We start from the raw sequence: 24,668 nt of genomic DNA on the forward strand, positions 1-24,668 counted from the left end.
GGCAGGTGTCAGAGTGGTGTGTATAGGTAGGTGTCAGAGTGGTGTGTATAGATGGCAGGTGTCAGAGTGGTGTGTATAGGTGGCAGGTGTCAGAGTGGTGTATAGATGGCAGGTGTAGTGGTGTGATGGCAGGTGTCAGAGTGGTGTGTATAGATGGCAGGTGTCAGAGTGGTGTGTAGGTGTCAGAGTGGTGTGTATAGGTGGCAGGTGTCAGAGTGGTGTGTATGGGTGGCAGGTGTCAGAGTGGTGTGTATAGATGGCAGGTGTCAGAGTGGTGTGTATAGGTGGCAGGTGTCAGGTGGTGTGTATAGATGGCAGGTGTCAGAGTGGTGTGTATAGGTGGCAGGTGTCAGAGTGGTGTGCATAGATGGCAGGTGTCAGAGGTGGTGTGTATAGGTGGCAGGTGTCAGAGTGGTGTGTATAGGTGGCAGGTGTCAGAGTGGTGTGTATAGGTGGCAGGTGTCAGAGTGGTGTGTATAGTATAGGTGGCAGGTGTCAGAGTGGTGTGTATAGTGTGGTGTCAGAGTGGTGTGTATAGATGGCAGGTGTCAGAGTGGTGTGTATAGGTGGCAGGTGTCAGAGTGGTGTGTATAGATGGCAGGTGTCAGAGTGGTGTGTATAGGTGGCAGGTGTCAGAGTGGTGTGTATAGGTGGCAGGTGTCAGAGTGGTGTGTATAGGTGGCAGGTGTCAGAGTGGTGTGTATAGGTGGCAGGTGTCAGAGTGGTGTGTATAGGTGGCAGGTGTCAGAGTGGTGTGTATAGGTGGCAGGTGTCAGAGTGGTGTGTATAGATGGCAGGTGTCAGAGTGGTGTGTATGGTATAGGCAGGTGTCAGAGTGGTGTGTATAGATGGCAGGTGTCAGAGTGGTGTGTATAGATGGCAGGTGTCAGAGTGGTGTGTATAGGTGGCAGGTGTCAGAGTGGTGTGTATAGGTGGCAGGTGTCAGAGTGGTGTGTATAGATGGCAGGTGTCAGAGTGGTGTGTATAGGTGGCAGGTGTCAGAGTGGTGTGTATAGGTGGCAGGTGTCAGAGTGGTGTGTATAGATGGCAGGTGTCAGAGTGGTGTGTATAGGTGGCAGGTGTCAGAGTGGTGTGTATAGGTGGCAGGTGTCAGAGTGGTGTGTATAGATGGCAGGTGTCAGAGTGGTGTGTAGGTAGGTGTCAGAGTGGTGGTATGTCAGGTGTCAGTGGTGTGTATAGATGGCAGGTGTCAGAGTGGTGTGTATAGGTAGGTGTCAGAGTGGTGTGTAAGGTGGCAGGCGCAGGTGGAGAATGGCCAAACTGAGTGTAATAGAGTAGGTTTCAGAGTGGTGTGTATAGATGGCACAATAAACAGTGGTGTGTAAACAGAGTGGTGTGTATAACTCCAAACATGGTGTCAAAGTGGTGTGTATAACAATAAAGTGTCAAAACATATACTCAGGCGCAGGAGAACACTAGTGTAATGTATTTATAACAATAAACAAAACATAACTCCAAACACTAAATGTAAACAATAAACAAAACATAACTCCAAACACTAAATGTAAACAATAAACAAAACATAACTCCAAACACTAAATGTAAACAATAAACAAAGTGGGTACGAGGACCTGCCGCGCACCAATACAAAACAACACGACACTGAAATAACAAACAATCTCTGACATGAGGGGAAACAGAGGGTTAAATACACAACGGGTAATGAATGGGATTGAAACCAGGTGTGTGGGAAGACAAGACAAAACCAATGGAAAATGAAAAATGGATCAATGATGGCTAGAAGACCGGTGACGTCGACTGCCGAGCACCGCCCGAACAAGGAGAGGCTTTGACTTCGGCAGAGGTCGTGACAGCAGGACAGCAGATATGAGTAAATAAACATACTTTACTCAACATATACAAAAAAGCGAGCCCACATTAACGGACCCTACTACATACAAACAATTACTCACAAACAGACATGGGGGAACAGAGGGTTAAATAATGCACAAGTAATTGGGGGAATTGAAACCAGGTGTGTAAGACAAAGACAAAACAAATGGAAAATGGAAAAAGTGGATCGGCGATGGCTAGAAGGCCCGGTGACGTCGACCACCGAACGCCGCCCCGAACAAGGAGGGGGACCGAATTCGGCGGAAGTCGTGACAATGACATATGTCACCGTAGTAGAACCTCATCCCTCGGCCCTTAGACTCTTGACCTTGAATTCAGAATAACTTGCCATGTGGTTGTTGGGATTGTTTGCAAAGGCTTTAGTTTGAAAAAATGACACATCCAACAGAACTAGTTGCTACAGTAGGTTATGGAATTGTTCAGGACAGGGAGAGAGTGCTCACCTGTTAGATGAACCTGATTGGCTGTGTGTGCTCTACTCACCTGTTAGATGAAACTGATTGGCTGTGAGTGCTCTACTCACCTGTTAGATGAACCAACCTGATTGGCTGTGTGTGCTCTACTCACCTGTTAGATGAAACTGATTGGCTGTGTGTGCTCTACTCACCTGTTAGATGAAACTGATTGGCTGTGAGTGCTCTACTCACCTGTTAGATGAACCAACCTGATTGGCTGTGTGTGCTCTACTCACCTGTTAGATGAAACTGATTGGCTGTGTGTGCTCTACTCACCTGTTACCTGATGAACCTGTTAGATTAACCTGATTGGCTGTGTGTGCTCTACTCACCTGTTTACTGATTGGCTGTTGTGTGCTCTACTCACCTGTTGATGAACCAACCTGATTGGCTGTGTGTGCTCTACTCACCTGTTAGATGACCTGATTGGCTGTGTGCTCTCACCTGTTAGATTGATTGGCTGTTGTGTGCTCTACTCACCTGTTAGATGAACCAACCTGATTGGCTGTGTGCTCTACTCACCTGTTAGATGAACCTGATTGGAAAACTGTGTGTGCTCTACTCACCTGTTAGATGAACCTGATTGGCTGCTCTACTCACCTGTTAGATGAAACTGATTGGCTGTGTGTGCTCTACTCACCTGTTAGATGAACCTGATTGGCTGTGTGTGCTCTGCTCACCTGTTAGATGAACCTGATTGGCTGTGTGTTCTCTACTCACCTGTTAGATGAAACGGATTGGCTGTTGTGAGCTCTGCTATTTCATTAACTGAGTGACTTACAGGAGCATTAGGGTTAAGTGGACCAGCTCACTGGTCACCATAGCAGCACCCACCTGTATCACGCGCTCCAGCAGGTATATCTCACTGGTCACCCCCAAAGCCAATTCCCCCTTTGGTCGTCTTTCCTTCCAGTTCTCTGCTGCCAATGACTGGAACAAACTGCAAAAAGCTCTGAAGCTGGAGACTCACATCTCCCTCACTAGCTTTAAGCACCAGCTGTCAGAGCAGCTCACAGATCACTGCACCTGTACACAGCCCATCTGTAAACAGCCCATCTATCTACCTACCTCATCCCCATACTGTATTATTTATTTATCTTGATCCTTTGCACCCCAGTATCTCTACTTGCACATTCATCTTCTGCACATCTACCATTCCAGTGTTTAATTGCTATATTGTAATTACTTCGCCACCATTGCCTATTTATTTCCTTACCTCCCTTATCCTACCTCATTTCCACTCACTGTATATAGACTTTTCTTTTTTCTACTGTGTTATTGACTGTATGTTTTGTTTATTCCATGTGTAACTCTGTGTTGTTGTATGTGTCGATCTGCTGTGCTTTATCTTGGCCAGGTCGGAGTTGTAAATGAGAACTTGTTCTCAACTTGCCTAAAAATAAATAAATAAAGAATTGCTTTGCTCAGGGGGATACAAACCAGTGAACTTTCGGTTACTGGCCCAATGCTCTTAACTGCTAGGCTGCCTGCCACCCCGTCAGCAGTTCATTATCAGAGTTTACGATGAGAGAAGAGAAGGCAAGGGTAATGTGAAATCAGAGAAACAGGACACATCATCCGAGCTCAAGTACAGTCACAGCAATGTATGGACTGTATGGACTGTTTTATTTATATGTGAATAGTTGAATGGTTTAAACATCATTTATGCATGTGACTAAAATTGTATTTATGATGCGTCTGATTTCTGCTCCTAAAATAATTCTGTAGTCTTCTTTTACAGGGTACTGAGATGTTCTCAAACGTTCTCGTGGACAGTATAATCTCGGAAATCCCACACCTGACGGAAAGTGTTGATCATATGGGAGGCAGGCAACTTCGCGTGATTAAAGGACAAACCATTCCTCCCCATAGCAACTATGCAAATAAGTAACAGAACCAACAACCCCCCCCCCCCAAAAAAAAACAAGCTCAATCAATCACCCAGAAGATTTACATTGACAGAATTTTCACTTTAGTCATTGACTTAGCGACTTATTTGCCATTGAGTGAAAACTGAGCAGCAAAACATGCTTCAAACAGACTCGGAGTTCACTAAAACGCGATGGATCTGTACCGTCATCGGACTGGGCTTTTACCTGGTGGACATTGTGACAGATGTTGGACTAGCAGTGAATTACTTCCTGGTCGGAGACCTGGTCTGGGCTGGGCTGACTTTACTGTTCGTGGTGGTTGGCTCAGCAGCCACACAGGTCTTCAGCTACACCTGGTACAGAGATGACATGAGAAAACCCCTTGCTAACCCAGGTGGAGATGGGCTGATATGTGAGATGAATAGAGGAGGACTGATTGGACTCCATGTCATGCAGACGGGCATCTTCACCAGGTACGTGAAGGTATTAGGTGACATATATGAATATCGAATATTATATTTATTCTCAAATTCACAGTGACGTTAGATTGACATGTTCACAACATATACACACGATGGTACACTTTCCCGAGGGGATGGCGAAATCATCCGAAAGTATTTTCATCTTTGACAGTTATTTAGCCTTTGTATCCTGGTATCTTTTGAAATCAGATCTTTAGATGCAGGTTAGTGTTATAAAGTCAGACTTATTTAACACAAAGACAAGTTCAATGACAGATAAGAGTGTGTTCTCTTGCATGGGAATGAAACTCCATGTCCTAATATTCTTTACACATCATCTGTCATTCTCAGGAAGTGAGAGAGAGTTGTCAATAGTCCTTATATTCTCTCTGTCTTTACACATCATCTGTCATTCTTAGGAAGTGCGAGGGACTTGTCAACAGTCCTTATATTCTCTCTGTCTTTACACATCATCTGTCATTCTCAGGAAGTGCGAGGGAGTTGTCAACAGTCCTTATATTCTCTGTCTTTACACATAATCTGTCATTCTCAGGAAGTGCGAGAGAGTTGTCAACAGTCTCTTATTTTCTCTCTGTCTTTACACATAATCTGTCATTCTCAGGAAGTGCGAGAGAGTTGTCAACAGTCCTTATTTTCTCTCTGTCTTTACACATCATCTGTCATTCTCAGGAAGTGAGAGAGAGTTGTCAACAGTCCTTATATTCTCTCTGTCTTTACACATCATCTGGCATTCTCAGGAAGTGCGAGGGAGTTGTCAACAGTCCTTATATTCTCTCTGTCTTTACACATCATCTGTCATTCTCAGGAAGTGCGAGGGACTTGTCAACAGTCCTTATATTCTCTCTGTCTTTACACATCATCTGTCATTCTCAGGAAGTGCGAGGGAGTTGTCAACAGTCCTTATATTCTCTGTCTTTACACATCATCTGTCATTCTCAGGAAGTGCGAGGGAGTTGTCAACAGTCCTTATATTCTCTCTGTCTTTACACATCATCTGTCATTCTCAGAAAGTGCGAGGGAGTTGTCAACAGTCCTTATATTCTCTCTGTCTTTACACATCATCTGTCATTCTCAGGGAGTTGTCGACATTCTTCAGGTAAAATTAATGGCATCTCAAGTATGTTCCTTGGGCATAGTGGTAATGTTATGTGCAGACTGTAAATACCTCATTATCGTCTTTCTGTCTGTCTCTAACGCGCCTTCCGAAAGTGTTCACATCCCTTGACTTTTTCCATAGTGTGTTGTGTTATAGTCTGAATTTAAAATGGATACAATTGAGATTTTGTGTCACTGATCTACACACAAAACCCCCATAATGTCTAAGTAGAATAATGTTTTTAGACATTTTTACAAATTAATTAAAAATGTAAAAGCTGAAATGTCTTGAGTCGATAAATACTCAACCTCTTTGTTATGGTAAGGAGCCTAAATAAGTTCAGGAGTAGACATGTGCTTAACAAGTCATGTAATAAGTTGCATGGACTCACTCAGTGTGCAATAAAAGTGTTTAACATGATGTTTGAATGATTACCTCATCTCTGTACCCCACACATACAATTATCTGTAAGGTCCCTCATCTCTGTACCCCACACATACAATTATCTGTAAGGTCCCTCATCTCTGTACCCCACACATACAATTATCTGTAAGGTCCCTCATCTCTGTACCCCACACATACAATTATCTGTAAGGTCCCTCATCTCTGTACCCCACACATACAATTATCTGTAAGGTACCTCATCTCTGTACCCCCACACATACAATTATCTGTAAGGTCCCTCATCTCTGTACCCCCACACATACAATTATCTGTAAGGTCCCTCATCTCTGTACCCCCACACATACAATTATCTGTAAGGTCCCTCATCTCTGTACCCCACACATACAATTATCTGAAAGGTCATCTCTCATACAATTATCTAAGGTACCCCACACATACAATTATCTGTAAGGTCCCTCATCTCTGTACCCCACACATACAATTATCTGTAAGGTCCCTCATCTCTGTACCCCACACATACAATTATCTGTAAGGTCCCTCATCTCTGTACCCCACACATACAATTATCTGTAAGGTCATCTCTGTACCCCCACACATCTCTGTACCCCACACATACAATTATCTGTAAGGTCCCTCATCTCTGTACCCCCCACACATACAATTATCTGTAAGGTCCCTCATCTCTGTACCCCCCACACATACAATTATCTGTAAGGTCCCTCATCTCTGTACCCCACACATACAATTATCTGAAAGGTCCCTCATCTCTGTACCCCACACATACCATTATCTGTAAGGTCCCTCATCTCTGTACCCCACACATACAATTATCTGTAAGGTCCCTCATCTCTGTACCCCACACATACAATTATCTGTAAGGTCCCTCATCTCTGTACCCCACACATACAATTATCTGTAAGGTCCCTCATCTCTGTACCCCACACATACAATTATCTGTAAGGTCCCTCATCTCTGTACCCCACACATACAATTATCTGTAAGGTCCCTCATCTCTGTACCCCACACATACAATTATCTGTAAGGTCCCTCATCTCTGTACCCCACACATACAATTATCTGTAAGGTCCCTCATTTGAGTTGTGAGTTTCAAGCACAGATTTAATCACAAAGACCAGGGAGGTTTTTCAATGCTTTGCAATGAAGGGCACCGGTTGGTAGAGGTAGAAAAAAAAATAGGAAAACGGGAACCCCTTTGAGCATGGTGAAGTTATCAATCACACTTTGGATGGTATATCAATACACCCAGCCACTACAAAGATACAGGCCTCCTTCCTAACTCAGTTGCCGGAGAGGAAGGAAACCACTCAGGGATTTCACCACGAGGCCAATGGTGACTTTAAAACAGTTACAGAGTTTAATGGCTGTGATAATTGAGAATGTGCGATGGGAGAAAACTGAGGATGGATCAACAACGTTGTAGTTACTCTACAATACTAACATAATCGACAGAGTGAAAAGAAGGAAGCCTTTACAGAATACAAATATTCCAAAACATGCATCCTCTTTGCAACAAGTCACTTAAAGAGTCAATCAGCTGTTTAAACAATAACAAAATGTCCTCCACACCACTGTTTGGGTAAAAAGCTGAGGGATGAGCCTGGAGAAATGTCAACACTCTCAAATCAATATACAGATCTATGGGATGCAAGGACTGACCATCCATGATATCAAAGTTAGAGTGTTAACCACGTTTTGAGACTGCATAGGGTTGGTTCACATGTACTTAGTTTCCAAACATTGCAGTGAAACACGCATATGTTGTGGGTTCTGAAGGGGTACAATAGTTGAACTAAGCTCATTTATAAGTTGTACTTTTTATGTAAATTATATTTTGTCTCCAAATGTTTACACATCTCTCTCGCTTTGTTAATCAAATCAAATCAAACTGTTTATGGTCACATGCTTCGTCAACAACAGGTGTAGATTAACAGTGGAATGCTCAATTACGGACCTTCTCAACGATACAGAGAGAAACATAGAAACATAATAACGAGGAATAAATACACAATGAGTAATGATAACCAGGCTATATACAGTGAGTACCAGTACTAAGTCAATGAGTAATGATAACTAGGCTATATACAGTGAGTACAAGTACTGATTCAATGAGTAATGTTAACTAGGCTATATACAGTGAGTACCAGTACTGAGTCAATGAGTAATGATAACTAGGCTATATACAGTGAGTACCAGTACTGAGTCAATGAGTAATGGTAACTAGGCTATATACAGTGAGTACCAGTACTGAGTCAATGAGTAATGGTAACTAGGCTATATACAGTGAGCAACAGTACTGAGTCAATGAGTAATGATAATTAGGCTATATACAGTGAGTACCAGTACTGAGTCAATGAGTAATGATAACCAGGCTATATACAGTGAGTACCAGTACTGAGTCAATGAGTAATGATAACCAGGCTATATACAGTGAGTACCAGTACGGAGTCAATGAGTAATGATAACTAGGCTATATACAGTGAGTACCAGTACTGAGTCTATGAGTAATGATAACTAGGCTATATACAGTGAGTACCAGTACTGAGTCAATGAGTAATGATAACCAGGCTATATACAGTGAGTACCAGTACTGAGTCAATGAGTAATGATAACTAGGCTATATACAGTGAGTACAAGTACTGAGTCAATGAGTAATGATAACTAGGCTATATACAGTGAGTACCAGTACTGAGTCGATGCGTTCAGTCTGTCTGTCTGTCTGTCTGTCTGTCTGTCTGTCTGTCTGTCTGTCTGTCTGTCTGTCTGTCTGTTTTATCTGTCTGTTTCTATACCAATTCACATCTCTCTTTTTGTTAGGTACCATGACCTGTTGAAGGTGGGATACAGGGCTGTTTTCTCCAAGCCTCTTGGGCCTGTTGAATGTCCCAGAGATGTGCACCTGGCACTGTTTGGCCGGCGACTGATCTGAGCATGCTCAAACTGTTTGAGACGTTTCTTGAGAGCGTTCACAGCTAGTCCTCCAACTCTACATTATGCTGGGCCACGGACACAGGTCCATACTACAACGTGAGTAGCAACGATCATCAGAATTGACAAAAGGTTTTAAAAAACAAGGTTTTTAAAACTTATAAAGGCAACAGTTGAAGATTCTCCAAACTTTTAGATTTGTTATAAAATCCATCAGATATTGACAGAATTATATAATATAAAATATTTTACTGGCACAGACAAGTAATAAATGGAGTAATGAGGTATTAAATTGATTGAAAAAAAAAATATATATTTTTGTGTACATTTTGGAAAGTATTCAGACCACTTGACTTTTTCCACATTTTGTTACGTTACAGCCTTATTCTAAAATGGATTAAATAGTTTGTTTCCCTCATCAATCTGCAGACAATATCCCATAATAACATCCCAATACCCCATAATGACAAAGCAAAAACGTTTTTTAAAGATATTTTTGCAAATGAAACATTTACATAAGTATTCAGACTCTTTACTCAGTACTTTGTTGAAGCACCTTTGGCAGCGATTACAGCCTCGAGTTTTATTGAGTATGACGCTACAAGCAGCACCTCTATTTGGGGAGGTTGGATGGGGAGCGTTGCTGCAGAGCTATTTTCAGGTCTCTCCAGAGATGTTCGATCGGGTTCAAGTCCGGGCTCTGGCTGGGCCACTCAAGGACATTCAGAGACTTGTCCCGAAGCCACTCCTCCCTTGTCTTGGCTGTGTGTTTTGGGTCGTTGTCCTGTTGGAAGGTGAACCTTCACTCCAGTCTGAGGTCCTGAGCAACCTGGAGCAGGTTTCATCAAGGATCTCTCGGTACTTTGCTCCTTTCATCTTTCTCTCAAACCTGACTAGTCTCTTCATCAGACCAGATAATCTTGTTTCTCATGGTATCAGAGTCCTTTAGGAGCCTATTGGCAAACTCAAGCGCGCTGTCATGTGTCATGTGCCTTTAACTGAGGAGTGGCTTCCGTCTGGCCACTACAATAAATTCCTGATTGATGGAGAGCTGCAGAGATGGTTGTCCTTCTGGAAGGTTTTCCCATCTCCAGAGAGGAACTCTGGAGTTCTGTCAGAGTGACCATCAGGTTCTTGGTCACCTCCCTGACCAAGGCCCTTCTCCCTCAGTTTGGAGCAACATTTCTTCCATTAAAGAATGATGGAGACCACTATGTTCTTGGGGACCTTCAATGCTGCAGACATTTTTTGGTACATTTTCCCAGATCTGTGCCTCGACACAATCCTGTCTCGGAGCTCTACGGACAATTTCTTCGACCTCATGGCTTGGTTTTTGCTCTGACATGCACTGCCAACTGTGAGACCATGAATTGACAGGTGTGTGCCTTTCCAAATCATGTCCAATATTTTGAATTTACCACAGGTGGACTCCAATCAAGTTGTATAATTTTTATTTCCCCTTTAGTTTATTTAACCAGGTAGGCTAGTTGAGAACACCTTTATTAACCAGGTAGGCTAGTTGAGTACACCTTCATTAACCAGGTAGGCCAGTTGAGAACACCTTCATTAACCAGGTAGGCTAGTTGAGAACACCTTTATTTAACCAGGTAGGCTAGTTGAGAACACCTTTATTTAACCAGGTAGGCTAGTTGAGAACACCTTCATTAACCAGGTAGGCTAGTTGAGAACACCTTTATTTAACCAGGTAGGCTAGTTGAGAACACCTTTATTTAACCAGGTAGGCTAGTTGAGAACACCTTTATTTAACCAGGTAGGCTAGTTGAGAACACCTTCATTAACCAGGTAGGCTAGTTGAGTACACCTTCATTAACCAGGTAGGCCAGTTGAGAACACCTTCATTAACCAGGTAGGCCAGTTGAGAACACCTTCATTAACCAGGTAGGCTAGTTGAGAACACCTTTATTTAACCAGGTAGGCTAGTTGAGAACACCTTTATTTAACCAGGTAGGCTAGTTGAGAACACCTTTATTTAACCAGGTAGGCTAGTTGAGAACACCTTCATTAACCAGGTAGGCTAGTTGAGAACACCTTTATTTAACCAGGTAGGCCAGTTGAGAACACCTTTATTTAACCAGGTAGGCCAGTTGAGAACACCTTTATTTAACCAGGTAGGCTAGTTGAGAACACCTTTATTTAACCAGGTAGGCCAGTTGAGAACACCTTTATTTAACCAGGTAGGCTAGTTGAGAACACCTTTATTTAACCAGGTAGGCTAGTTGAGAACACCTTTATTTAACCAGGTAGGCCAGTTGAGAACACCTTTATTTAACCAGGTAGGCTAGTTGAGAACACCTTTATTTAACCAGGTAGGCTAGTTGAGAACACCTTTATTTAACCAGGTAGGCTAGTTGAGAACACCTTCATTAACCAGGTAGGCTAGTTGAGAACACCTTTATTTAACCAGGTAGGCCAGTTGAGAACACCTTTATTTAACCAGGTAGGCCAGTTGAGAACACCTTTATTTAACCAGGTAGGCTAGTTGAGAACACCTTTATTTAACCAGGTAGGCCAGTTGAGAACACCTTTATTTAACCAGGTAGGCTAGTTGAGAACACCTTTATTTAACCAGGTAGGCTAGTTGAGAACACCTTTATTTAACCAGGTAGGCCAGTTGAGAACACCTTTATTTAACCAGGTAGGCCAGTTGAGAACACCTTTATTTAACCAGGTAGGCTAGTTGATAAATAAATAAACATATCCAGGTGTTAGAATGGCCAAGTCAAAGTCCAGACCTGAATCCAATCGAGAATCTGTGGAAAGAACTGAAAACTGCTGTTCACAAATGCTCTCCATCCAACCATCCAACCTCACTGAGCTCCAGCTGTTTTGCAAGGAGGAAAAAAAATTCAGTCTCTCGATGTGCAAAACTGATAGAGACATACCCCAAGCGACTTACAGCTGTAATCGCAGCAAAAAGGTGGCACTACAAAGTATTAACTTAACGCCCAATTTTTCAGTTTTGATTTGTTAAAAAGTTTGAAATATCCAATAAATGTCATTCCACTTCATGATTGTGTCCCACTTGTTGTTGATTCTTCACAAAAAAATACAGTGTATACACCTGTTCTGTTTACCCTACCTGTATACACCTGTTCTGTCTACTCTACCTGTATACACCTGTTCTGTCTACCCTACCTGTATACACCTGTTCTGTCTACTCTACCTGTATACACCTGTTCTGTCTACCCTACCTGTATACACCTGTTCTGTCTACTCTACCTGTATACACCTGTTCTGTTTACCCTACCTGTATACACCTGTTCTGTCTACTCTACCTGTATACACCTGTTCTGTTTACCCTACCTGTATACACCTGTTCTGTCTACTCTACCTGTATACACCTGTTCTGTTTACCCTACCTGTATACACCTGTTCTGTTTACCCTACCTGTATACACCTGTTCTGTCTACTCTACCTGTATACACCTGTTCTGTTTACCCTACCTGTATACACCTGTTCTGTTTACCCTACCTGTATACACCTGTTCTGTTTACCCTACCTGTATACACCTGTTCTGTTTACACTACCTGTATACACCTGTTCTGTCTACCCTACCTGTATACACCTGTTCTGTCTACTCTACCTGTATACACCTGTTCTGTCTACCCTACCTGTATACACCTGTTCTGTCTACCCTACCTGTATACACCTGTTCTGTCTACCCTACCTGTATACACCTGTTCTGTCTACCCTACCTGTATACACCTGTTCTGTCTACTCTACCTGTATACACCTGTTCTGTCTACCCTACCTGTATACACCTGTTCTGTTTACACTACCTGTATACACCTGTTCTGTCTACCCTACCTGTATACACCTGTTCTGTTTACCCTACCTGTATACACCTGTTCTGTTTACACTACCTGTATACACCTGTTCTGTTTACCCTACCTGTATACACCTGTTCTGTTTACCCTACCTGTATACACCTGTTCTGTTTACCCTACCTGTATACACCTGTCCTGTTTACCCTACCTGTATACACCTGTTCTGTTTACCCTACCTGTATACACCTGTTCTGTTTACACTACCTGTATACACCTGTTCTGTTTACCCTACCTGTATACACCTGTTCTGTTTACCCTACCTGTATACACCTGTTCTGTTTACCCTACCTGTATACACCTGTTCTGTTTACACTACCTGTATACACCTCTTCTGTTTACCCTACCTGTATACACCTGTTCTGTTTACCCTACCTGTATACACCTGTTCTGTTTACCCTACCTGTATACACCTGTTCTGTTTACCCTACCTGTATACACCTGTCCTGTTTACCCTACCTGTATACACCTGTTCTGTTTACCCTACCTGTATACACCTGTCCTGTTTACCCTACCTGTATACACCTGTTCTGTTTACCCTACCTGTATACACCTGTTCTGTTTACACTACCTGTATACACCTGTTCTGTTTACACTACCTGTATACACCTGTCCTGTTTACCCTACCTGTATACACCTGTTCTGTTTACCCTACCTGTATACACCTGTTCTGTTTACCCTACCTGTATACACCTGTTCTGTTTACCCTACCTGTATACACCTGTTCTGTTTACCCTACCTGTATACACCTGTCCTGTTTACCCTACCTGTATACACCTGTTCTGTTTACCCTACCTGTATACACCTGTTCTGTTTACCCTACCTGTATACACCTGTTCTGTTTACCCTACCTGTATACACCTGTCCTGTTTACCCTACCTGTATACACCTGTTCTGTTTACACTACCTGTATACACCTGTTCTGTTTACACTACCTGTATACACCTGTTCTGTTTACCCTACCTGTATACACCTGTTCCGTCTACCCTACCTGTATACACCTGTTCCGTCTACCCTACCTGTATACACCTGTTCTGTTTACACTACCTGTATACACCTGTTCTGTTTACACTACCTGTATACACCTGTTCTGTTTACCCTACCTGTATACACCTGTTCCGTCTACCCTACCTGTATACACCTGTTCTGTTTACCCTACCTGTATACACCTGTTCTGTCTACTCTACCTGTATACACCTGTTCTGTCTACTCTACCTGTATACACCTGTTCTGTTTACCCTACCTGTATACACCTGTTCTGTTTACCCTACCTGTATACACCTGTTCTGTTTACCCGACCTGTATACACCTGTTCTGTTTACACTACCTGTATACACCTGTTCTGTTTACCCTACCTGTATACACCTGTTCTGTTTACACTACCTGTATACACCTGTTCTGTTTACCCGACCTGTATACACCTGTTCTGTTTACACTACCTGTATACACCTGTTCTGTTTACCCTACCTGTATACACCTGTTCTGTCTACCCTAATTGTATACACCTGTTCCGTCTACCCTACCTGTATACACCTGCTCTGTCTACCCTACCTGTATACACCTGTTCTGTCTACCCTACCTGTCTTTACCTGTTCTGTCTACTCTACCTGTATACACCTGTTCTGTTTACCCGACCTGTATACACCTGTTCTGTCTACCCTACCTGTATACACCTGTTCTGTCTACCCTACCTGTATACACCTGTTCTGTCTACCCTAATTGTATACACCTGTTCCGTCTACCCTACCTGTATACACCTGTTCTGTCTACCCTACCTGTATACACCTGTTCTGTCTACCCTACCTGTATACACCTGTTCTGTCTACCCTACCTGTATACACCTGTTCTGTCTACCCTACCTGTCTTTACCTGTTCTGTCTACTCTACCTGTATACACCTGTTCTGTCTACCCTACCTGTATACACCTGTTCTGTTAACCCTACCTGTATACACCTGTTATGTCTACCCTACCTGTATACACCTGTTCTGTCTACCCTACCTGTATACACCTGTTCTATCTACCCTACCTGTAAACACCTGTTCTATCTACCCTACCTGTATACACCTGTTCTGTCTACCCTACCTGTATTTACCTGTTCTGTCTACCCTATCTGTATACACCTGTTCTGTCTACCCTACCTGTATTTACCTGTTCTGTTTACCCTACCTGTATACACCTGTTCTGTCTACCCTATCTGTATACACCTGTTCTGTTTACCCTACCTGTATTTACCTGTTCTGTCTAGCCTACCTGTTCCTGTTCTGTCTACCCTAACTGTATACACCTGTTCTGTCTACCCTACCTGTATACACCTGTTCCGTCTACCCTACCTGTATACACCTGTTCTGTCTACCCTACCTGTATACACCTGTTCTGTCTACCCTACCTGTATACACCTGTTCTGTCTACCCTACCTGTATACACCTGTTCTGTCTACCCTAATTGTATACACCTGTTCCGTCTACCCTACCTGTATACACCTGTTCTGTCTACCCTACCTGTATACACCTGTTCTGTCTACCCTACCTGTATACACCTGTTCTGTCTACCCTACCTGTATACACCTGTTCTGTCTACCCTACCTGTATACACCTGTTCTGTCTACCCTACCTGTATACACCTGTTCTGTCTACCCTACCTGTATACACCTGTTCTGTCTACTCTACCTGTATACACCTGTTCTGTCTACCCTAATTGTATACACCTGTTCCGTCTACCCTACCTGTATACACCTGTTCTGTCTACCCTACCTGTATACACCTGTTCTGTCTACCCTACCTGTATACACCTGTTCTGTCTACCCTACCTGTATACACCTGTTCTGTCTACCCTACCTGTATACACCTGTTCTGTCTACCCTACCTGTATACACCTGTTCTGTCTACCCTACCTGTATACACCTGTTCTGTCTACTCTACCTGTATACACCTGTTCTGTTTACCCTACCTGTATACACCTGTTATGTCTACCCTACCTGTATACACCTGTTCTGTCTACCCTACCTGTATACACCTGTTCTATCTACCCTACCTGTAAACACCTGTTCTATCTACCCTACCTGTATACACCTGTTCTGTCTACCCTACCTGTATTTACCTGTTCTGTCTACCCTATCTGTATACACCTGTTCTGTCTACCCTACCTGTATTTACCTGTTCTGTTTACCCTACCTGTATACACCTGTTCTGTCTACCCTACCTGTATTTACCTGTTCTGTTTACCCTACCTGTATACACCTGTTCTGTCTACCCTACCTGTATTTACCTGTTCTGTCTACCCTATCTGTATACACCTGTTCTGTCTACCCTACCTGTATTTACCTGTTCTGTCTACCCTATCTGTATACACCTGTTCTGTCTACCCTACCTGTTCTGTTTACCCTACCTGTATTTACCTGTTCTGTTTACCCTACCTGTATTTACCTGTTCTGTCTAGCCTACCTGTTCCTGTTCTGTCTACCCTACCTGTATTTTCCTGTTCTGTCTCCACTACCTGTATTTACCTGTTCCTGTTCTGTGACCTTACCTGTATTTACCTGTTCTGTCTACCCTACCTGTTCCTGTTCTGTCTACCCTACCTGTATTCACCTGTACTGTCTACTCTACCTGTATTTATCTGTTCTGTCTACCCTACCTGTATTTACCTGCTCTGTCTACTCTACCTGTATTCACCTGTTCTGTCTCCCCTACCTGTACCTGTTATGTCTACCCTACCTGTTCCTGCTCTGTCTACCCTACCTGTACCTGTTCTGTCTACTCTACCTGTTCCTGTTCTGTCTACCCTACCTGTATTTACCTGTTCTGTCTAGACTGCCTGCTTTTACCTGTTCTGTCTAGACTGCCTGCTTTTACCTGCTCTGTCTAGACTGCCTGCTTTTACCTGCTCTGTCTAGACTGCCTGCTTTTACCTGCTATGTCTACACTGCCTGCACTGACCTGCTCTGTCTCGACTGCCTGCACTCACCTGCTCTGTCTAGACTGCCTGCAGTCTCCTGCTCTGTCTAGACTGCCTGCAGCCTCCTGCTCTGTCTAGACTGCCTGCACTCCCCTACCTGTACCTGTTATGTCTACCCTACCTGTTCCTGCTCTGTCTACCCTACCTGTACCTGTTCTGTCTACTCTACCTGTTCCTGTTCTGTCTACCCTACCTGTATTTACCTGTTCTGTCTAGACTGCCTGCTTTTACCTGTTCTGTCTAGACTGCCTGCTTTTACCTGCTCTGTCTAGACTGCCTGCTTTTACCTGCTCTGTCTAGACTGCCTGCAGTCTCCTGCTCTGTCTAGACTGCCTGCAGTCTCCTGCTCTGTCTAGACTGCCTGCACTGACGTGCTCTGTCTAGACTGCCTGCACTCACCTGCTCTGTCTAGACTGCCTGCACTGACGTGCTCTGTCTAGACTGCCTGCACTCACCTGCTCTGTCTAGACTGCCTGCACTCACCTGCTCTGTCTAGACTGCCTGCACTGACCTGCTCTGTCTAGACTGCCTGCACTCACCTGCTCTGTCTAGACTGCCTGCACTGACGTGCTCTGTCTAGACTGCCTGCACTCACCTGCTCTGTCTAGACTGCCTGCAGTCTCCTGCTCTGTCTAGACTGCCTGCACTCACCTGCTCTGTCTAGACTGCCTGCACTGACGTGCTCTGTCTAGACTGCCTGCACTCACCTGCTCTGTCTAGACTGCCTGCACTCACCTGTTCTGTCTAGACTGCCTGCAGTCTCCTGCTCTGTCTAGACTGCCTGCACTCACCTGTTCTGTCTAGACTGCCTGCAGCCTCCTGCTCTGTCTAGACTGCCTGCACTCCCCTACCTGTACCTGTTATGTCTACCCTACCTGTTCCTGCTCTGTCTACCCTACCTGTTCCTGCTCTGTCTAGACTGCCTGCACTGACGTGCTCTGTCTAGACTGCCTGCAGTCTGCTGCTCTGTCTAGACTGCCTGCACTCACCTGCTCTGTCTAGACTGCCTGCACTCACCTGTTCTGTCTAGACTGCCTGCAGTCTCCTGCTCTGTCTAGACTGCCTGCAGCCTCCTGCTCTGTCTAGACTGCCTGCAGTCTCCTGCTCTGTCTAGACTGCTTGCAGTCTCCTGCTCTGTCTAGACTGCCTGCACTCACCTGCTCTGTCTAGACTGCCTGCAGTCTCCTGCTCTGTCTAGACTGCTTGCAGTCTCCTGCTCTGTCTAGACTGCCTGCACTCACCTGCTCTGTCTAGACTGCCTGCAGTCTCCTGCTCTGTCTAGACTGCCTGTACTCACCTGCTCTGTCTAGACTGCCTGCAGTCTCCTGCTCTGTCTAGACTGCCTGCAGTCTCCTGCTCTGTCTAGACTGCCTGCACTCACCTGCTCTGTCTAGACTGCCTGCACTGACCTGCTCTGTCTATACTGCCTGCAGTCTCCTGCTCTGTCTAGACTGCCTGCACTCACCTGTTCTGTCTAGACTGCCTGCACTCACCTGTTCTGTCTAGACTGCCTGCACTCACCTGCTCTGTCTAGACTGCCTGCACTCACCTGCTCTGTCTAGACTGCCTGCACTCACCTGCTCTGTCTAGACTGCCTGCACTCACCTGCTCTGTCTAGACTGCCTGCACTCACCTGTTCTGTCTAGACTGCCTGCACTCACCTGCTCTGTCTAGACTGCCTGCACTCACCTGTTCTGTCTAGACTGCCTGCACTCACCTGCTCTGTCTAGACTGCCTGCACTCACCTGCTCTGTCTAGACCGCGAGAGAGAGAGAGAGAGAGAGAGAGAGAGAGAGAGAGAGAGAGAGAGAGAGAGAGAGAGAGAGAGAGAGAGAGAGAGAGAGAGAGAGAGAGAGAGAGAGAGAGAGAGAGAGAGAGAGAGAGAGAGAGAGAGAGAGAGAGAGAGAGAGAGAGAGAGAGAGAGAGAGCAACCGAGAGAGAGACTGTGAATGTGTGAGAGACAGGCACAGAGAGCGAGAGAGACTGCAGCACTGCCACAACTTGACTCTCACATGCCTGTCTTTCACATGCCTGTCTCTCACATGTCTGTCTCTCACATGTCTGTCTCTCACATGCCTGTCTTTCACATGTCTGTCTCTCACATGTCTGTCTTTCACATGTCTGTCTTTCACATGTCTGTCTCTCACATGTCTGTCTCTCACATGCCTGTCTCTCACATGTCTGTCTCTCACATGCCTGTCTCTCACATGTCTGTCTCTCACATGCCTGTCTCTCACATGTCTGTCTCTCACATGCCTGTCTTTCACATGTCTGTCTTTCACATGTCTGTCTCTCACATGTCTGTCTTTCACATGCCTGTCTTTCACATGCCTGTCTCTCACATGTCTGTCTCTTACATGCCTGTCTCTCACATGTCTGTCTGTCAAGATCCTTCTCTAATGTGTGTCTCATCTTCCCCTGTGCAGGCATCTGCATGGTGGGTTCATTCATCAACATCGCCTGGGCTATAGTGGACTACCGCCGGTGTCTCCGTCGATCCTTACCCCAGGTAATATAATAACAATATATCATATAATAATATATAATAACATAATCATATGATCATATAGTGATATATATATATATAATAATGAATATAACATCCCCAGGTCGAGAGATGCCTTCTGGCCTCCCTACCTTCGTCTACCTCCTATACAAGCTGTTGACCATCACCGCTCACATCCTCAGCCTCAGCCTCTTCCTCGTCCTCAGCCCCTACAGTACCCTGGGAATGGCTGTCGTCTGGCTGGCTGGAACCCTCTGGGCCCATTGGGTCCGTACTGATTTCTGCATGTCTAAAGGTCTAGAGAGGCTCTATCGGATCATCGTGGGAGTCGTCCTCATATTCACCTTCTTTAACGTGAAAGGACAGGATACCAGATGGCCGATGGCTGTGTACTACGTTCTCTTTGCGTTAGTGAACCTCTCTGGTCCTTTGCTGCTGGTTCTGGTGAGGCCAGAGGTTAACGCTACTGAGTACTTCTGGCCGGTGACTCTGCTGATATTTGGAGGGACCGTTCTAGGGCTGGTCTGTCTGCTCCTGTATTATAATGTCTGCCACCCCAGAGGGAGGAGTCTACAGGCAGATGAGGTGGATGGACACATGGGACAGGAGAGAGAAACAGAGACGCCAGACAACACGGTGAGAGGTAGGAACTTCCTACAGCTCTGAGCCTCGTTTCCTGCACCACTCTGAACGACCTGAACGACCTGAATGACCTGAACAACCTGAAAGATCTGAAAGACCTGAATGACCTGAATGACATGAAAGATCTGAAAGACCTGAATGACCTGAAAGACCTGAATGACCTGAAAGACCTGAAAGATCTGAAAGACCTGAATGACCTGAAAGACCTGAATGACCTGAAAGACCTGAATGACCTGAAAGACCTGAAAGATCTGAAAGACCTGAATGACCTGAAAGACCTGAAAGATCTGAATGACATGAAAGACCTGAATGACCTGAAAGACCTGAATGACCTGAAAGACCTGAAAGATCTGAAAGACCTGAATGACCTGAAAGACCTGAATGACCTGAATGACATGAAAGACCTGAATGACCTGAAAGACCTGAAAGATCTGAAAGACCTGAATGACCTGAAAGACCTGAATGACCTGAATGACATGAAAGACCTGAATGACCTGAAAGACCTGAAAGATCTGAAAGACCTGAATGACCTGAAAGACCTGAAAGATCTGAAAGACCTGAATGACCTGAAAAACCTGAATGACCTGAATGACATGAAAGACCTGAATGACCTGAAAGACCTGAATGACCTGAAAGACCTGAATGACCTGAATGACATGAAAGACCTGAACGACCTGAAAGACCTGAAAGACCTGAATGACCTGAAAGACCTGAACAGTTAAAAAGGAGTCTGATGTTTGACCTTTCAGGTCTGGTCCCTTCAGCTGAGATGAAGGAGAGGACATAAGGGAGTCACTTCACACTAGTGAAACACAGCCCCTATCTGTGGATTCAGGATGTGCAACGCAAAACAGAGAACACTAGGTGGCACTGTTGTCTCTCTTTACAGGCTATGGCCATCAAGCATTTTGGGGTAAAGTGAACAGGAAGACGTTGCTATGGACGTTGCCGTTGCTATGATGATGTTACTATGGACTTTCTCTTTGATTATGTTAAAGACTCTTTTACTGACCTGCCAATAACTGAAAGATGTTTAATTTATTTTAATCTCTGACACACTTTCCACTGTTTCTGCTAGTTTAACTGTCTTTTAACCTCATAAGTATTCTGATGTTGTGTGTAATATTTACTATCTGTGAATGCACTTTAAAACTTTAAAATATAATATATTTAATAAATATAAACGTAGCATAACTACCTTTTATCATTACAATTATTACATTATTATTATTAATTATTATAGATGACATACTGTATGAATACCAGCTCAAAAATACCCCCAACACTAGTAAGGGTCATTTCAATGCTAATTAATCATAACAAACCGGGTTTCATTGGCTGAGGGGCGCCTCTCTGATGACGTCTCAAATGGCACCCTATTCTCTATTCAGTGCACTACTTTTGACCAGAGCCCTGAGATCTGGTCAAAATTAATGCACTTATATAGGGAATAGGGTGCCATTTTCTTACGCAGAGAGATGGTTTGTAGTAGACCAGCCTACTATAGTGAATGGACCAGACAGGGTTCAGGAGGGTTCAGGAGGGTTCAGGAGGGATCAGGAGGGATCAGGAGGGATCAGGAGGGTTCAGGAGGGATCAGGAGGGATCAGGAGGGTTCAGGAGGGATCAGGAGGGATCAGGAGGGTTCAGGAGGGTTCAGGAGGGATCAGGAGGGTTCAGGAGGGTTCAGGAGGGATCAGGAGGGATCAGGAGGGTTCAGGAGGGATCAGGAGGGATCAGGAGTGTTCAGGAGGGATCAGGAGGGTTCAGGAGGGATCAGGAGGGATCAGGAGGGATCAGGAGGGTTCAGGAGGGATCAGAAGGGATCAGGAGGGATCAGGAGGGTTCAGGAGGGTTCAGGAGGTGGAGGTATCAGTGAGGAACCGTCCATAATAACACGCTATTCCTAATAGAGTACACTACTTTTTTTTTACTAGAGCACTATGGGAACATAAACTGGACAATAACTGAAAGTAAAAATCAAACGCCTAACTCAAGATTACAGAACTCTGAGTAGCACAGGCCTCAATCATATAATGCCTGTCTGGCACCATTCATCCTGTCTAGTGGAATGACCCGGCTTTATAACACCGTTCATCCTGTCTAGTGGAATGACCCGGCTTTATGGCACTGTTCATCCTGTCTAGTGGAATGACCCGGCTTTATAACACCGTTCATCCTGTCTAGTGGAATGACCCGGGTTTATGGCACCGTTCATCCTGTCTAGTGGAATGACCCGGCTTTATAACACCGTTCATCCTGTCTAGTGGAATGACCCGGCTTTATAACACCGTTCATCCTGTCTAGTGGAATGACCCGGCTTTATAACACCGTTCATCCTGTCTAGTGGAATGACCCGGCTTTATGGCACCGTTCATCCTGTCTAGTGGAATGACCCGGCTTTATAACACCGTTCATCCTGTCTAGTGGAATGACCCGGCTTTATGGCACCGTTCATCCTGTCTAGTGGAATGACCCGGCTTTATAACACCGTTCATCCTGTCTAGTGGAATGACCCGGCTTTATGGCACCGTTCATCCTGTCTAGTGGAATGACCTGGCTTTATGGCACCGTTCATCCTGTCTAGTGGAATGACCCGGCTTTATGGCACAGTTCATCCTGTCTAGTGGAATGACCCGGCTTTATGGCACCGTTCATCCTGTCTAGTGGAATGACCCGGCTTTATAACACCGTTCATCCTGTCTAGTGGAATGACCCGGCTTTATGGCACCGTTCATCCTGTCTAGTGGAATGACCCGGCTTTATAACACCGTTCATCCTGTCTAGTGGAATGACCCGGCTTTATGGCACCGTTCATCCTGTCTAGTGGAATGACCCGGCTTTATAACACCGTTCATCCTGTCTAGTGGAATGACCCGGCTTTATGGCACCGTTCATCCTGTCTAGTGGAATGACCTGGCTTTATGGCACCGTTCATCCTGTCTAGTGGAATGACCTGGCTTTATAACACCGTTCATCCTGTCTAGTGGAATGACCCGGCTTTATGGCACCGTTCATCCTGTCTAGTGGAATGACCAGGCTTATAACACCGTTCATCCTGTCTAGTGGAATGACCCGGCTTTATAACACCGTTCATCCTGTCTAGTGGAATGACCCGGCTTTATGGCACCGTTCATCCTGTCTAGTGGAATGACCCGGCTTTATGGCACCGTTCATCCTGTCTAGTGGAATGACCTGGCTTTATGGCACCGTTCATCCTGTCTAGTGGAATGACCCGGCTTTATAACACCGTTCATCCTGTCTAGTGGAATGACCCGGCTTTATGGCACCGTTCATCCTGTCTAGTGGAATGACCTGGCTTTATGGCACCGTTCATCCTGTCTAGTGGAATGACCTGGCTTTATGGCACCGTTCATCCTGTCTAGTGGAATGACCTGGCTTTATGGCACCGTTCATCCTGTCTAGTGGAATGACCTGGCTTTATGGCACCGTTCATCCTGTCTAGTGGAATGACCTGGCTTTATGGCACCGTTCATCCTGTCTAGTGGAATGACCTGGCTTTATGGCACCGTTCATCCTGTCTAGAGGAATGACCCGGCTTTATGGCACCGTTCATCCTGTCTAGTGGAATGACCCGGCTTTATGGCACCGTTCATCCTGTCTAGTGGAATGACCCGGCTTTATGGCACCGTTCATCCTGTCTAGTGGAATGACCCGGCTTTATGGCACCGTTCATCCTGTCTAGTGGAATGACCCGGCTTTATGGCACCGTTCATCCTGTCTAGTGGAATGACCTGGCTTTATGGCACCGTTCATCCTGTCTAGTGGAATGACCCGGCTTTATAACACCGTTCATCCTGTCTAGTGGAATGACCCGGCTTTATGGCACCGTTCATCCTGTCTAGTGGAATGACCTGGCTTTATGGCACCGTTCATCCTGTCTAGTGGAATGACCTGGCTTTATGGCACCGTTCATCCTGTCTAGTGGAATGACCTGGCTTTATGGCACCGTTCATCCTGTCTAGTGGAATGACCTGGCTTTATGGCACCGTTCATCCTGTCTAGTGGAATGACCTGGCTTTATGGCACCGTTCATCCTGTCTAGTGGAATGACCTGGCTTTATGGCACCGTTCATCCTGTCTAGAGGAATGACCCGGCTTTATGGCACCGTTCATCCTGTCTAGTGGAATGACCCGGCTTTATGGCACCGTTCATCCTGTCTAGTGGAATGACCCGGCTTTATGGCACCGTTCATCCTGTCTAGCGGAATGAGCTTCATGTAATGCAGTCCCACTGGGCAGAGAGCTTTAAAAAAAAAAAAATACCTGCCGACTACAATAAAAAAAAAAAACATGGCTGAATTCCTTTTAGACCTGCCGACTACAATCATCTGAGATGGTCACTGTGTGCAGTCCAGGGCCTGGAGTAGTGCACTAGAGAGAGAGAGATCACACAGGAGATTACAGAGCATTAAGGTATCTCTGCCAGAAGTGGAAATTACAGAGTGGTGCTGTTGTCAACGTCAGAGTTCTCTGCTGAGAGAGAAGAGAGAGAGAGAGAGAGAGAGAAGAGAGAGACTAACGATAAGCCCCAAATGACACCATATTCCCTCCATCTTTGATGGCAAG

General features: G+C 45.0%; 3 long non-coding RNA genes and 1 pseudogene across 19 annotated transcripts; 3 read left to right on the forward strand and 1 right to left on the reverse strand.

Moving 5' to 3' along the window:
* Positions 1-60: 60 nt before the first annotated feature.
* Positions 61-1,145, forward strand: LOC127925693 (uncharacterized). 9 transcript variants are annotated; one of them, XR_008121955.1, is made up of 4 exons: positions 61-94; positions 384-459; positions 546-797; positions 828-1,145. It is a non-coding gene; the product is annotated as an uncharacterized LOC127925693 (long non-coding RNA). The 9 variants fall into 9 exon arrangements; XR_008121950.1 differs by lacking the exons at positions 61-94; positions 384-459 and adding an exon at positions 186-298 and having other exon boundaries at positions 525-797; XR_008121952.1 differs by lacking the exons at positions 61-94; positions 384-459 and adding an exon at positions 186-298 and having other exon boundaries at positions 525-769.
* A 2,732-nt stretch (positions 1,146-3,877) lies between these two features.
* Positions 3,878-20,102, forward strand: LOC118374987 (XK-related protein 9-like; annotated as a pseudogene).
* On the forward strand, positions 6,216-7,336 carry LOC127925692 (uncharacterized). Of its 7 annotated transcripts, none has more exons than XR_008121944.1 (4): positions 6,216-6,415; positions 6,458-6,554; positions 6,608-6,758; positions 6,900-7,336. It is a non-coding gene; the product is annotated as an uncharacterized LOC127925692 (long non-coding RNA). The 7 variants fall into 7 exon arrangements; XR_008121947.1 differs by having other exon boundaries at positions 6,941-7,336; XR_008121945.1 differs by having other exon boundaries at positions 6,608-6,717; positions 6,982-7,336.
* Positions 20,103-21,840: 1,738 nt separating the features above from the next.
* Positions 21,841-24,373, reverse strand: LOC127925691 (uncharacterized). Of its 3 annotated transcripts, none has more exons than XR_008121941.1 (4): positions 23,874-24,373; positions 23,154-23,833; positions 22,755-22,994; positions 21,841-22,634 (listed from the first exon to the last, which is right to left on the reverse strand). It is a non-coding gene; the product is annotated as an uncharacterized LOC127925691 (long non-coding RNA). The 3 variants fall into 3 exon arrangements; XR_008121942.1 differs by having other exon boundaries at positions 23,154-23,273; positions 23,314-24,373; XR_008121940.1 differs by having other exon boundaries at positions 23,154-24,373.
* Positions 24,374-24,668: the final 295 nt, after the last annotated feature.

The sequence above is a fragment of the Oncorhynchus keta genome, unplaced genomic scaffold (assembly GCF_023373465.1).
Source record: "Oncorhynchus keta strain PuntledgeMale-10-30-2019 unplaced genomic scaffold, Oket_V2 Un_contig_6096_pilon_pilon, whole genome shotgun sequence".
In the NCBI taxonomy this organism is placed as follows: domain Eukaryota; kingdom Metazoa; phylum Chordata; class Actinopteri; order Salmoniformes; family Salmonidae; genus Oncorhynchus; species Oncorhynchus keta.